The 12,729-nt window shown below is 42.2% G+C and overlaps 1 protein-coding gene across 18 annotated transcripts in view; it reads left to right on the forward strand.

The window, feature by feature from the left end:
• SGCD (sarcoglycan delta) overlaps positions 1-12,729 on the forward strand; it is a 1,717,585-nt gene that overhangs the window by 580,351 nt on the left and 1,124,505 nt on the right. The gene's annotated exons all lie outside the window — the stretch shown is intronic.

Below are 12,729 nucleotides of genomic sequence, written 5' to 3' on the forward strand. Positions count from 1 at the left end.
GGTTGAGAGTCACAGGGATGTTATAGTCAAGACACAAAACAGGGCACCCTGACTCTTGTGCATGCTTTCTCCTCTGGGCTCCCCGGACTTGCAAAAGGGTAGATCACTGTGTTCCCAAGGTCACGTTCCGAAGACCATGGGTCTGAGAGAATCCTCCTATCCCCCAGCCTCTGTGCACAGAGCATGCAGACTATTGCTGGTGTGCCACTCTGAATTAACCACGAAGGGTCTACAACACACAATTTGAAGAGGCCGTGTCCCAGCCCCTACCCTGAAGTATCTGTCAGAGTATTAACAATTTCCCACTGCTTCCATGGTGACAGCAAGAGTACTGACCATCAAGGGCTTCTGCGGAAATGGTGGGGGGGGCCCTGAGCTCCACTATGTTTGCCTGAGCAGATGCCTGTTGCATTGCTGTGCCTGTCACTTTCTATTTTAGATGGATCCATGCTTCCCAGCATCAAAATAGATTGGATTTCCATGAAAAAGAGTAATCCCTTCCTCAGCTTGTCAAAAGCCCTGCTGAAGTTAGCAGCAAATGTCATCTGCCCTATACATGAGACTTTCCCTCTGATACATGTGGCAGTTGGTAGAGATGGTGATTCACTCCAAGTCTCCCCATCTCTCTTCCCACATCACATTCCTCCTCCCACCTCCAAGTTCATTTCACTAGCGGCCAAGGCAACCCTGGCTGATTTGGATTCGAACGATATGGACGGGTTCTAGTACCTGTTTCTGTGCTGGCTCTTGGAATCCTGAGACAGAAATTTCCTCTGTAATTGAGTTCTATAGTTGAGTTTTGCAAACCTCCTGTCAGCACAGAGTCTTTCTCTGACTTTCCCTTGGGCTCAGAGAAGCCTATTCTGGAAGGAGCACAGATGGTCTGCAGTGAAGTGAAAAAGAAGAGCCCTGGCTGGAAAACCCAGAGATCTGATTTCTGATGCTAGCACTGCTTCCCTTGTCTCATTACTCTTCCTCTCTGAGCCTCTGGTCTTCCTACAGTGGAGACCTCGACCCCCTTGAGCACAAAGGATGTAGTGTCAAGCATCAAGGCCCTGCAGATATAAAGGGTGGGTTTGTAAATTGTGAATGTCAGCTTGGCCTGGCCTGAGGAAATTTATGGCATGTCATACTGTTCTTTTTTTTTTTTTTTGCGGTACGTGGGCCTCTCACTGTTGTGGCCTCTCCCGTTGCGGAGCACAGGCTTGGGACGCGCAAGCCCAGCGGCCATGGCTCACGGGCCCAGCCGCTCCGCGGCATGTGGGATCTTCCCGGACTGGGGCACGAACCCGTGTCCCCTGCATCGGCAGGCGGACTCTCAACCACTGCGCCACCAGGGAAGCCCCATACTATTCTTGATTTGAGCCAAGAAAAATTTTCCAAAGGACAAAACTTGCAAATATTTTGATTTGAAAGTTTGGGTTTCATGCTAGCCTTTCTAAATAGTCTGCATTATTTTGTTATATTCCTCCAGACCCAACCTCCAAGGGGAAACCTATGTAACATCAACTGCCTCAAGAACTAAGATTAGTTATATTATTTTAAAAGAAGACATTATTTAGCTGTAAATGTGAGCATTTAAGATTAACTCCCTGTCCTCATTTAAATCCAATTCCTTGTGAAAACAACCTGTGGAAAGATTTACGGCTGAGGATAACTCGTGGGAAGATTTACTCTGAAATTTCAGGGTTGGAGCAGATGCTGACCAAGTCACAATACTGATTTTGAATAAGAACTTGGCTTGTTAAGGAGTTTTCAACACGAGTAAATCCGTATTCCATGAGGGGCAATGACATTGTTCTAAAGTGCGGCTTTATTTTATATGGCAGTGTTCACATGAGAGACTGCTCACAGACGTGGTCGCTAGGCTGCAGTAAACAACAGACTTAATATTCCTTCATCCAGTGTCAGGTATTTTCTAGGTATGTACCTGCTGACTGCCAGGGTCTGTGTTAAGTTCTAGACCTATACCATTGAACAAGACAGACAAGGTCCCTGCTCATTTGGAGCAGTGGTAGGATGAATCCTGGACCCCCAAAGATGTGTCCTAATCAGTTCATGAATGTCACCTTATACAGCAAAAGGGACTGATTTGTGGACTTAATATAATCACCAGGGTCTTTATAAGAGATAAGAATCATTAGTAGGAGATACGACAGTGAAAGCCAAAGAATGGAATGATGCAAGGAAGGGGCCATGAGTCAAGGAATGTAGGTGGTTTAGAAGATGAAAAGGACAAGGAAATAGATTCTTCTCTGAAGTTTCCAGAAGGAATGCAGCCTTGATTTTAGACTTCTGACTTCTAGAACTGTAAAAGAATAAATTTGTATTGTTTTAAACCACTGAGTTTGTGGTAATCTGCTACAGCAACAATAGGAAACTAACACAGGAGAATTACATTTCAAATGGGGTGACAGATAACAAGCAAATCAGTATTTCTCAACAGAGACACTGATGGCATTTGGAGTGGGAGAGTTCTCACTGTTTCGACTTGCTCCGGCTTTGCAGGACATTTAGCATCCTTTAGTCTCATCCACTAAATGCAAGTCGTGGCTCTCATCATCATGTCAATCAAAACTGTCCACACACATTTCCATACACCTCCACATGTGGCTGTATTGCCCCGGGCTGAGAACCATTGGTTTGGATCACACAAAGTGGCAAGGAGATGATGAAATGGAGTGACGTGGTACAGAGAGACTGGAGTTCTGCTCTCCTGTAGACTGAGAGTACTCTGGGAGGGCCTCTATGAGGAGGTGAGACCTGAGCTGTGGCTGCGTGTTGGGAAGCAGGCTAGTGACAATCTGGGGAAGGTTGCTACAGGCTCAGGAAAATATCATCATATGTAAAGGTCCTGAGGCAGGAATACTTGTTGTGTGTTGGAAGAACAAATATAAGGAAGGGCAGTGTAAGGGACTGAATGTCTGTGTCCCCCCGCCCCCCACCAAATTCATATGTTGAATCGTAATTCCCAAAGTGATGATATTAGAGGGTAGAGCCTTTGGGAGGTCATGAGAGTTAAGTGCTCATGAATGGGATTAGTGCCCTTATAAAAGAGACCCCAGAGAGCTCCTTTGCCCCTTTTTTTTCCACGTGAGGACACAATGGGAAAATAGCTGTTAATTAGGAAGCAGGTCCTCACCAGACACCAGATCTGTCAGCGCCATGATCTTGGACTTCTCAGCTTCCAGAACTATGAGATATGAATATCTGTTTATAAGCCACATAGTTTATGGTATTTTTCTTATAGAAGCCGGACCAGACTAAGATAAGTAGGTTGCCTCGAACAAGGAGAGGGCGGTTGGAGGTGAGACGAGGAAGGAGCCAGGGCCTGCTGTGTCAGGCTAGCAAGTCGTGATAAGTCGTATGGTTTTTATTCCAAGTGATAAACTAATTCAAAATGATCCCCATTGTTGGTGCAAGACACATTAATTTGATGTGTCCACTGGATAGTTTGCTTTTGATGCACAGATTATAATGGCTTGCAAGGAGAGTTAAACTGAAGGAAACATGGGAGTAGATGAAATAAAAGGAAAAAGCGAAAAGCTACAAAAAGTGGAAAGGAAAGAAAAGTTCAAGTAGTTTTCTACTGGATTCTTTAAAAAGTAGTAGTTATGATATTGCCGAAGATGTTTTCTTATACTGTAGAGTGCTTTGCAGTTTCCAAAATATTGTTTGTCTATCTTAATTTAGTGGCGTTTTCCCAAATCTTGTGAAGGACTTAAGGGTTGTCTCCATTTTCTACAGGAGGAACTCCTGTCCACAAGGATCGATCCAAGGTCCCACATCCATGAATTGGTAGATGTGAGCCTCGTTTCTACTGTGTAGCTGGTGCTGCCTCTATAAAAAGGAGATTTGGAAATCTGCTCAATCAAGATCTTGATCTTTTCATTTATTTCACTTGTTTCTAAAAATTGCTTACATTTGTGTAGTACTATGAATTTTCCAAAATTCTTTCCCATCTCACTTAGATTTGATCAGTACAATAATCTTGGAGGGGGAATCCAAGGCTCAGGGCTTGCATGAGGTTCCATGGAGCAAGACTTCTGACTCTGAATACAGTGTCTTGTCTTCTCTTCTCTTTTCCTCTCCTAGACAGAAAACAGTCATTTCAAAGTAAGTTTCTTCCCTTTCCTAGTCCTTTCTCTTTTCGTATGTCTATGTGGGTATAGGTCTTGGACTCAAGTATGTACCGACCTGGGTTGGTTCTGATTCTGAAGGTAGGAAACGTCAGGCCCATCCTGTAACCTCCCTAGCCTCCATTTCTGTGCCTCTATATTAAAGGTACCGATGGCTCTCTCGCTGAGCTGGGTCCTCAAAATGTAGTGCCTGAATCAGCATCATTAGCATCACCTCTAACTTTTCAGAAATGCAAATACTCTGGCCCTCTGCTCCAACTGACTGAATCAGAAACTCTAGGGTGGGGTCCAGCACTCCGTGTTTTAACAAGCCCCCGGGGATTCTGATGCAGGCTAAAATTTGAGAGCCACTGCATAAGGGGGGCCAACGAAATGAAATAAATAACATATTGTGTATAAAGACTTGGGCACAGAGTAGATGCTCAATAAATGGTGGTTGCGGTTACTATTATTCCAGGAATAGAGAGGCACTTAGTTGCACTCCAATGTTTCTTCTGATGTGTTACACTGTTTCTCAGAGCTTTTTATTCTGTAGTTTCCTTTCCATTCACACTTGTTTTATAGAAATCTTACATACAATTTAGATTTCACCATGCTGGCACATGTGTTTTTAAGCAGGTCATTTGCTGGGCAATGATGCAAACCTTAGTTACATCTAAGGAAGCTAATCTTTTATTACATCAATCATTGTCGGAACTCAGTAGATTAATATGGCCCATTTGATGGGGCAATAACATACTTCTTTAGCTGTACTAATTCTATATAACTTTTGATTTTGCATTATATTGTTTAGTTAGTAGGAAATTATAGCAAAACCATACTCTTGGAAGCACTCACGGAAAACTGTGTTTTCATCCTGGGTCGGATTTGACGATGTCCCAGATAATTTGATATGAGTCTACAGGTTCCCCAGGAGAGACATTATCCATTCATTCTGCTACCCCCAAGAATAATATTCAGCCAAGATCATCCTAGTAAGAGCAAAATATAATCATCGTCCTTCTCTGGACTTCTTCCACAAATTTAGATTCTTCCCTCATTTTCCAGAAAGCCTAGATTGCTGAAAAAGATATTCATGAACATCTCTCCAACACTTTGCAGCTCACTAAGCAATGACATGGAGGATAAGAGGCTAGTAAGATATAGTCCCCAATTTCTGAATTAGCGCACTGAGTCTTTGGGAAATTAAACCAGCTTGATCAAGCCGTTGCAACTCTGGCAAAATCACCAGCGTCTCTGAGAGAGGTCCTCTGGTTTGAAAGTTTGGGATTGCTCTCATACTCTGTGCATCTGGAGCTCCCCAGGGCTCTCTTGGTTGCACTGGAAACATCTTAGCCTGAGTATGAAAGAAGGTAGTCCAGTTTGAGTTGACTCAGCCACAATTCTGAATCGTGGCTCCCAGGCAGATAATTTAGGACAGGCAAATATACAGAATGGTGGCAGAAACCAGACAGAACCAAGTAGAAGAAGAGCCTGGGATCTGGAACAAAGAAGGGAGATAACGGTAGTCGTGCACGATTTTTGGAGCAGTTACTATATGTTAGGCACAGTGTTAAGCTTATGCGTTATCTCATTAGATCTTTATGGTTACCCTATGTGATTGGTATTATAATTACCCCCATTTTATAAATGAACATTTCAGGCTTAAGAAGGTTAAGTAATTTGCCCAGAGTTATTAGATAGCAAACAGGCAAGCTGCGATGCAAGCTCTATCTGACTCCCAAGCCTGTGTTCTTAACCTTTTTTTTTTTTTTTAAATTCATTAGGGTTTTTCAAATTACGGAAAGACCCGGATGAACTTTTTGGCCAACCCAATATTTTTCAAAGTTTTTTAAAAATTTTATTTATTTATTTATGTATTTATTTATTTATGGCTGTGTTGGGTGTTCGTTGCTGTGTGCGGGCTTTCTCTAGTTGAGGCAAGCTGGGGCTATTCTTCGTTGTGGTGCACGGGCTTTTCATTGCAGTGGCTTCTCTTGCTGCGGAGCACAGATTCTAGGTGCACAGGCTTCAGTAGCTGCAGCACGCGGGCTCAGTAGTTGTGACGCACGGGCTTAGCTGCTCCACGGCATGTGGGATCTTCCCGAAGCAGGGCTCGAACCCGTGTGCCCTGCATTGGCAGGCGGATTCTTAACCGCTGAGCCCTATTCACTCATCAGTGTTTCTCTTGGCATCTCATTCCCCTCTCCAAGTTCTCAGTGATTTAAGGGGATAGGGAACGCTATGTCTTCTTTGTCTGTCTCTCAGAGGTACTTATCGAAATGGTGCAGACAGCAGAACTGACCCTGGTCCTCAAGATGTACCACAACCACACAAAGGGGCTTTCGGGCTCTGTCACCCTGTGCTTTATCATCACATCACTTACCCTTCATCACTTGCTCTGGGCAACTGGTCACGCAGTTAATAAACACATCTACTTGCTTAGCATTCGTGAGCACAAAGGGAAAATAGATATAAGTGCAGTCAGATTTATTATGGTCTAATTTAATAAAAATGTCAACAAATGCACATTTAGCTGGGAAATAAATATCAACTCTGAAGAAAGCTGACAGTGGAGCAGGTTGTGAGAAATTAACATTAAATGGTTTGGGTTGACAGTGACTATAAAACAAAATTGCACCTTGGAGACCTCTTGAAATAATGTAACAAATGTGTGCTTTGAACGTGAGAGAAGGCAAGTGAATCGAGGCGGCTTTGATATAGGACAGGGGCCCCAGAGCTGTGGAGAACATTCACTTGCATTCTGTCCTGTACATCTGCAAAACACCATTTCATGCAAACTAGGAACAATCGTCTAAGGATCGTTTTCCCAAATGTAATGGGCTTCACAACACCAAATGGAACTCTTCTATAAATTTTCACCAAAGATAAATAAATACAAATTTTCCTGTTGACAAGATCTGCCTGATCCCTGGCATAGCAAAAGGAGAATGGCTCAACTTTGTTTGGCAGACCTGGAAACATATCCGAGAACTGCAGCTTACTGACTGTGTGACTTTCCCACATTACCAAACCTCTCTGAGCCTTGACTGTGAAAAACAGAGAACATTTCCTGCACGAGGTTATTGTGAGCATCCCAAGTACCTACTACAATGCCTGATATGATGTAGAGGCTCAATAAATCTTACTCCCTTAAGATATTCATTTATTTGACAAGTGTTTATTGAGCACCTCCTATGTGCCAGCAGTGTACTTGGCATCAGTGAATGATTGATCTCTTCCCTTCGGAAGCTTACGTTACAGCATATAAAGACAGACGATAAATAGATAAACGATATAACATGTTAGGTTGTGTATCAAGGAAATAAAGGGGAACAGGGTCTGTAGGTTGCAATTTTAAAGGCAAAAATCAAGGTAGGCTTCACTGATAAGATATTTGAGTAGAGTTGCCAGATTTAACAAATAAAAATACCAGAAGCCCAGTTAAATTAGAATTTTAGATAAACAATAAATAATTTTTAGTGTATGTCCCCAAAATTGAATGTCCCAAATATTGCATGTCCCAGATATTGCATGTTGCATGTCACTGTTTATCTAAAAATTCAGATTTCACCAGGTGTCCTATAGTTTATCTGGTGAACCTAAGATGTGAGCCCAGACTAGAGGAAGTTATATGTGTGTATTTCCGTTTGTCATTGTCTCTTAGCACAAAAGCATACCGATACGTTATTTATCTAGTGGAAGGATTGTGGGGTGAGCCCACCTAATAACAGAGGAACTTCCTGGTTCCCAGCATGTGGCTGATGGACTGGGAAGGCTTATTCACTGGAGTAAGTTTACAGCTGACCTGTTGTAACATTGCTGGTTCACTACCCAGGCCCTTACCCACAGACAAGACAAGCTCGGGACAAGTTATCCAGTGGTCCATTCAGAAATCTCTGCTGGTCTGAGCTTATGGGGCTCAACTCTCTTGGTTTGAGCCACTTCAAAGACTTTTTTAAGATACATTTTTAAAAATTTTGGAATACTTTCAGATTTACAGAAAAATTGCAAAGATAGTATAGAGAGTTCCCATATACACCTCTCCCAGTCTCCTCCAAAGATAGCATCTTACATTACTGCAGTACATTTGTCAAAATGAAGATGCCAACGTTTCTTTGAGATTTTATTCTGATTTTACCAGATTTATCCGCTAATGCTCCTTATTGTTCCAGGATGGAAGCCAGGGCACCACACTGCGTTCAGTTGTCGTGTCTCCCCAGTCTCTTCTGGACTCTGACAACTTCTTGGTCTTTTCTTATTGCACTTGACCTTGACAATTTTGAGGAGTACTGGTCAGTTTTACACTTTGTAAAATGGCCCTCAATGTGTGTTTGATCTTTTCCTTACGACTAGACTTGAGTTATGGCTTTTGGGGGGAGAATGCCACAGAGACGAAGTGCCCATCTCATCAGATCACATCAGGGGGCACATGACATTAACTTAGCTTCTGTGTAATAATGTTAACTTTGATCATTTGGTTAAGGTAGTGTCTACCAGGTTTCTCTACAGTACAGTTACTATTTTCCCCCTTTCTATACTCTTTTCTTTGAATGCCAGTTACTAAGTTCAGCCCACATTCAAAGAAGTGGGACATTAAGCTCTACCTCCTAGAGCAAGTTTTGTCCCTTCTCACTTTAAAAAAAAACTATTCATTATTTATTCATTCACGCATTTATTCAATCAGTCATTTCTATATATCAGTATAAATCAGGATGGATTCAGGCATATTTATTTTATACTTTGGTTTATAATCCAATACCACACTGCTTGTTTTTGCCTATAATTACTCCAGTTTTGGCTACTTTTTCAGGTTCAATCCTGTGTCCCGTTGGCATGCGCCCAACCTTTTGTTTTTTGAACACATCTTTATTTTAAAGCCTTGAGAGATGCTCCAGGCTCTTTTTGTTTTTTTCCGCAGCCCAGTCCTAGAATGAACCGTTTCTCTGTGGAGCCCTGCTTCCTTTTACTGGGGCATGGTAGTTAGAAAAAGCCACATCTGGGCAATGGGTACCCAAAGGCATATAACTGGGTCAAAAAGATTCTCCCAGGAGGGCTCAAGAACCACCTACACCAATTGTGTATTACCCAGGGGAAGCCAGCAGAGGTCACCAAGTGCCTGGGTGGAGGTGTGAAATTACTGACAAATTGGGGGTAAGGACAACCTTGCCTTCCCCTGGTTGGAGCCCACTTTACAAGCGGGCAGAATATTGTCTATGAAGCATAGTTTGAGAGGCAATCTGAAGTTCCCCTTCTTTCTTACCCCACTCCAAAATATCTCCCTTTTTATCCACAGGATGCCTGAAATTTCTGCATTGGAGTTCCAGTCTTTTTGTCTTTTAAAATAGTTTCCAGTTCAAATAAAATCATACTTTGTTTTCGTTAAAAGTTACCTTTTATTCCCATTTAAAATTTAAATAAATTACTTGCTTCCATTGGCCTCATATTTGGTCATCTGTCAAGTAAAAGATTGGACCAGACTGGGTGATTCATTTATTTATTCATTCCCCAGATTTGCAACGTGCCAGATAGAGTTGGACCTAAGGGACTCTTCTAGAGTTTAGGTTTTGTCTTACAGGTCATCCGCAACCCCTGAATGTTTTAATGTAATCTGCAATGCAATTTTTTAGGGTGATAATGTTGGGGTCATACTGGTTTCCCCCACGTGGCAACAGAGCAAGCCCGGGGTGGGGAGACAAGGCAGGAACCTGTGGCAGCCAGGCAGACCCAGGATGGACAGCACCCAACGCTGCACTTGGAAAATGAGGCTCTTTGCCTGCCGATGTCTCAGGCCATAATCCCCAGGGGATCTTATGGAGTAATTAGGAGTAGACTGCTTCAGGAAGACCGATTTTTATTTTTTAAGAGCCTTGTCATTCATGTGCAGAGCAGGGTTTAGTGACCTGTCACATGCTGATGTGCCAGCAGTGAGACTGGGTTGTGCTGAGCCATCTCTTCATTTGCTAACAGGGGATGTCCTGAAATTAACAGCAAAGTCTTTTGAGAGGGTGGCTCGTAGTTGGGATGCTCTGTTTCTACCAATACTACTACTGATATTAATGATTACAGCCCATACTCTATAGCTCTTACTGTGTGCCAGGCACTAAGATAGATAAATAGCTATTTATATCTATAGATATATACACACTCTCACTGACTTTTCACAAGCACCCTATGAGGTTGGTACTATTGTTATTCCTACTTTATAGACTGAAAAAATCGAGGCACAGAAAGGTATTGTAACTTATCCAAGGGTCACACAGTTATTAAATGACAAAGACAAGATTTAAACCTAGACTGTCCGGCTCTAGATTTTAGGCTCTCAACCATTCTCTGTGCTGTTGATTTGAATATGTCTTCTTCTTCTTCTTTTTTTTTTTAAACATCTTCATTGCAATATAATTGCTTTACAATGGTTTGTTAGTTTCTGCTGTGTAACAAAGTGAATCAGCTATACGTGTACATATATCCCCATATCCCCTCTTTCTTGAGCCTCCCTCTCACCCTCCCTATCCCACCCCTCTAGGTGGTCACAAAGCACCGAGCTGATCTCCCTGTGCTATGCGGCTGCTTCCCACTAGCTATCGATTTTACATTTGGTACTGTATATGTGTCCACGCCACTCTCTCACTTCGTCCCAGCTTACCCTTCCCCATCCCCATGTTTTCAAGTCCATTCTATATGTCTGCATCTTTATTCTTGTCCTGCCCCTAGGTTCATCAGAACCATTTTTTTAAAATTTAGATTCCATATATATGAGTTAGCATATGGTATTTGTTTTTCTCTTTCTGACTTACTTCACTCTGTATGACAGACTCTAGGTCCATCCACCTAACTACAAATAACTCAGTTTCGTTTCTTTTTATGGCTGAGTAATATTCCATTGTATATATGTGCCACATCTTCTTTATCCATTCATCTGTCGATGGACACTTAGATTGCTTCCATATCCTGGCTATTGTAAATAGTGCTGCAATGAACATTGTGGTACATAACTCTTTTTGAATTATGGTTTTCTCAGGGTATATGCCCAGTAGTGGGATTGCTGGATCGTATGGTAGCTCTATTTTTAGTTTTTTGAGGAACCCCCATACTGTTCTCCATAGTGGCTGTATCACTTTGCATTCCCACCAACAGTGCAAGAGGGTACCCTTTTCTCCACACCCTCTCCAGCATTTATTGTTTGTAGACTTTTTGATGATGGCCATTCTGACTGGTGTGAGGTGATACCTCACTGTAGTTTTTCTTTTGTTTTTTTGTGTGGTACGCGAGCCTCTCACTGTTGTGGCCTCTCCCGTTGCAGAGCACAGGCTCCGGATGCGCAGGCTCAGTGGCCACTGCTCACGGGCCCAACCGCTCCACGGCATGTGGGATCTTCCTGGACCAGGGCACGAACCCGCGTCCCCTGCATCGGCAGGCAGACTCTCAACCACTGCGCCACCAGGGAAGCCCCCTCACTGTAGTTTTGATTTGCATTTCTCGAATGATTAATGACATTGAGCATCCTTTCATGTGTTTGTTGGCAATCTGTATATCTTCTTTGGAGAAATGTCTGTTTAGGTGTTCTGCCCATTTTTGGATTGGGTTGTTTGTTTTTTGATATTGAGCTGCATGAGCGGCTTGTAAATTTTGGAGGTTAATCCCTCGTCAGTTGCTTCATTTGCAAATATTTTGTCTCATTCTGAGGGTTGTCTTTTCATCTTGTTTATGTTTTCCTTTGCTATGCAAAAGCTTTTAAGTTTCATTAGGTTCCATTTGTTTATTTTTGTTTTTCGTTCCATTTCTCTAGGAGGTGGGTCAGAAAGGATCTTGCTGTGATTTATGTCATAGTGTGTTCTGCCTATGTTTTCCTCTAAGAGTTTGATAATGTCTGGCCTTACACTTAGGTCTTTAATCCATTTTGAATTTATTTTTGTGTATGGTGTTAGGGATTGTTCTAATTTCATTCTTTTATATGTAGCTGTCCAGTTTTCCCAGCACCACTTATTGAAGAGTCTGTCTTTTCTCCATTGTATAGCCTTGTCTCCTTTATCAAAGATAAGGTGACCAAAGGTGCGTGGGTTTATCTCTGGCCTTTCTATCCTGTTCCATTGATCCATACTTCTCTTTTTGTGCCAGTACCATACTGTCTTGATGAGTATAGCTTTGTAGAATAGTCTGAAGTCAGGGAGCCTGATTCCTCCAGCTCCGTTTTTCTTTCTCAACATTGCTTTGGCTATTCGGGATCTTTTGTGTTTCCATACAAATTGTGAAATTTTTTGTTCTAGTTCTGTGAAAAATGCCATTGGTAGTTTGATAGGGATTTCATGGAATCTGTAGATTGCTTTGGGTAGTATAGTCATTTTCACAAGGTTAATTCTTCCAATCCAGGAACATGGTATATCTCTCCATCTCTTTGTATCATCTTTAATTTCTTTCATCAGGTCTTACAGCTTTCTGCATAAAGGCCTTTTTCTCCTTAGGTAGGTTTATTCCTAGGTATTTTATTCTTTTTGTTGCAATGGTAAATGGGAGGGTTTCCTTAATTTCTCTTTCAGATTTTTCATCATTACTGTATAGGAATGCCAGAGATTTCTGTGCATTAATTTCGTCTCCTGCTACTTTACCAAAT

The sequence above is a fragment of the Stenella coeruleoalba genome (genome assembly GCF_951394435.1).
Source record: "Stenella coeruleoalba genome assembly, chromosome: 3".
In the NCBI taxonomy this organism is placed as follows: domain Eukaryota; kingdom Metazoa; phylum Chordata; class Mammalia; order Artiodactyla; family Delphinidae; genus Stenella; species Stenella coeruleoalba.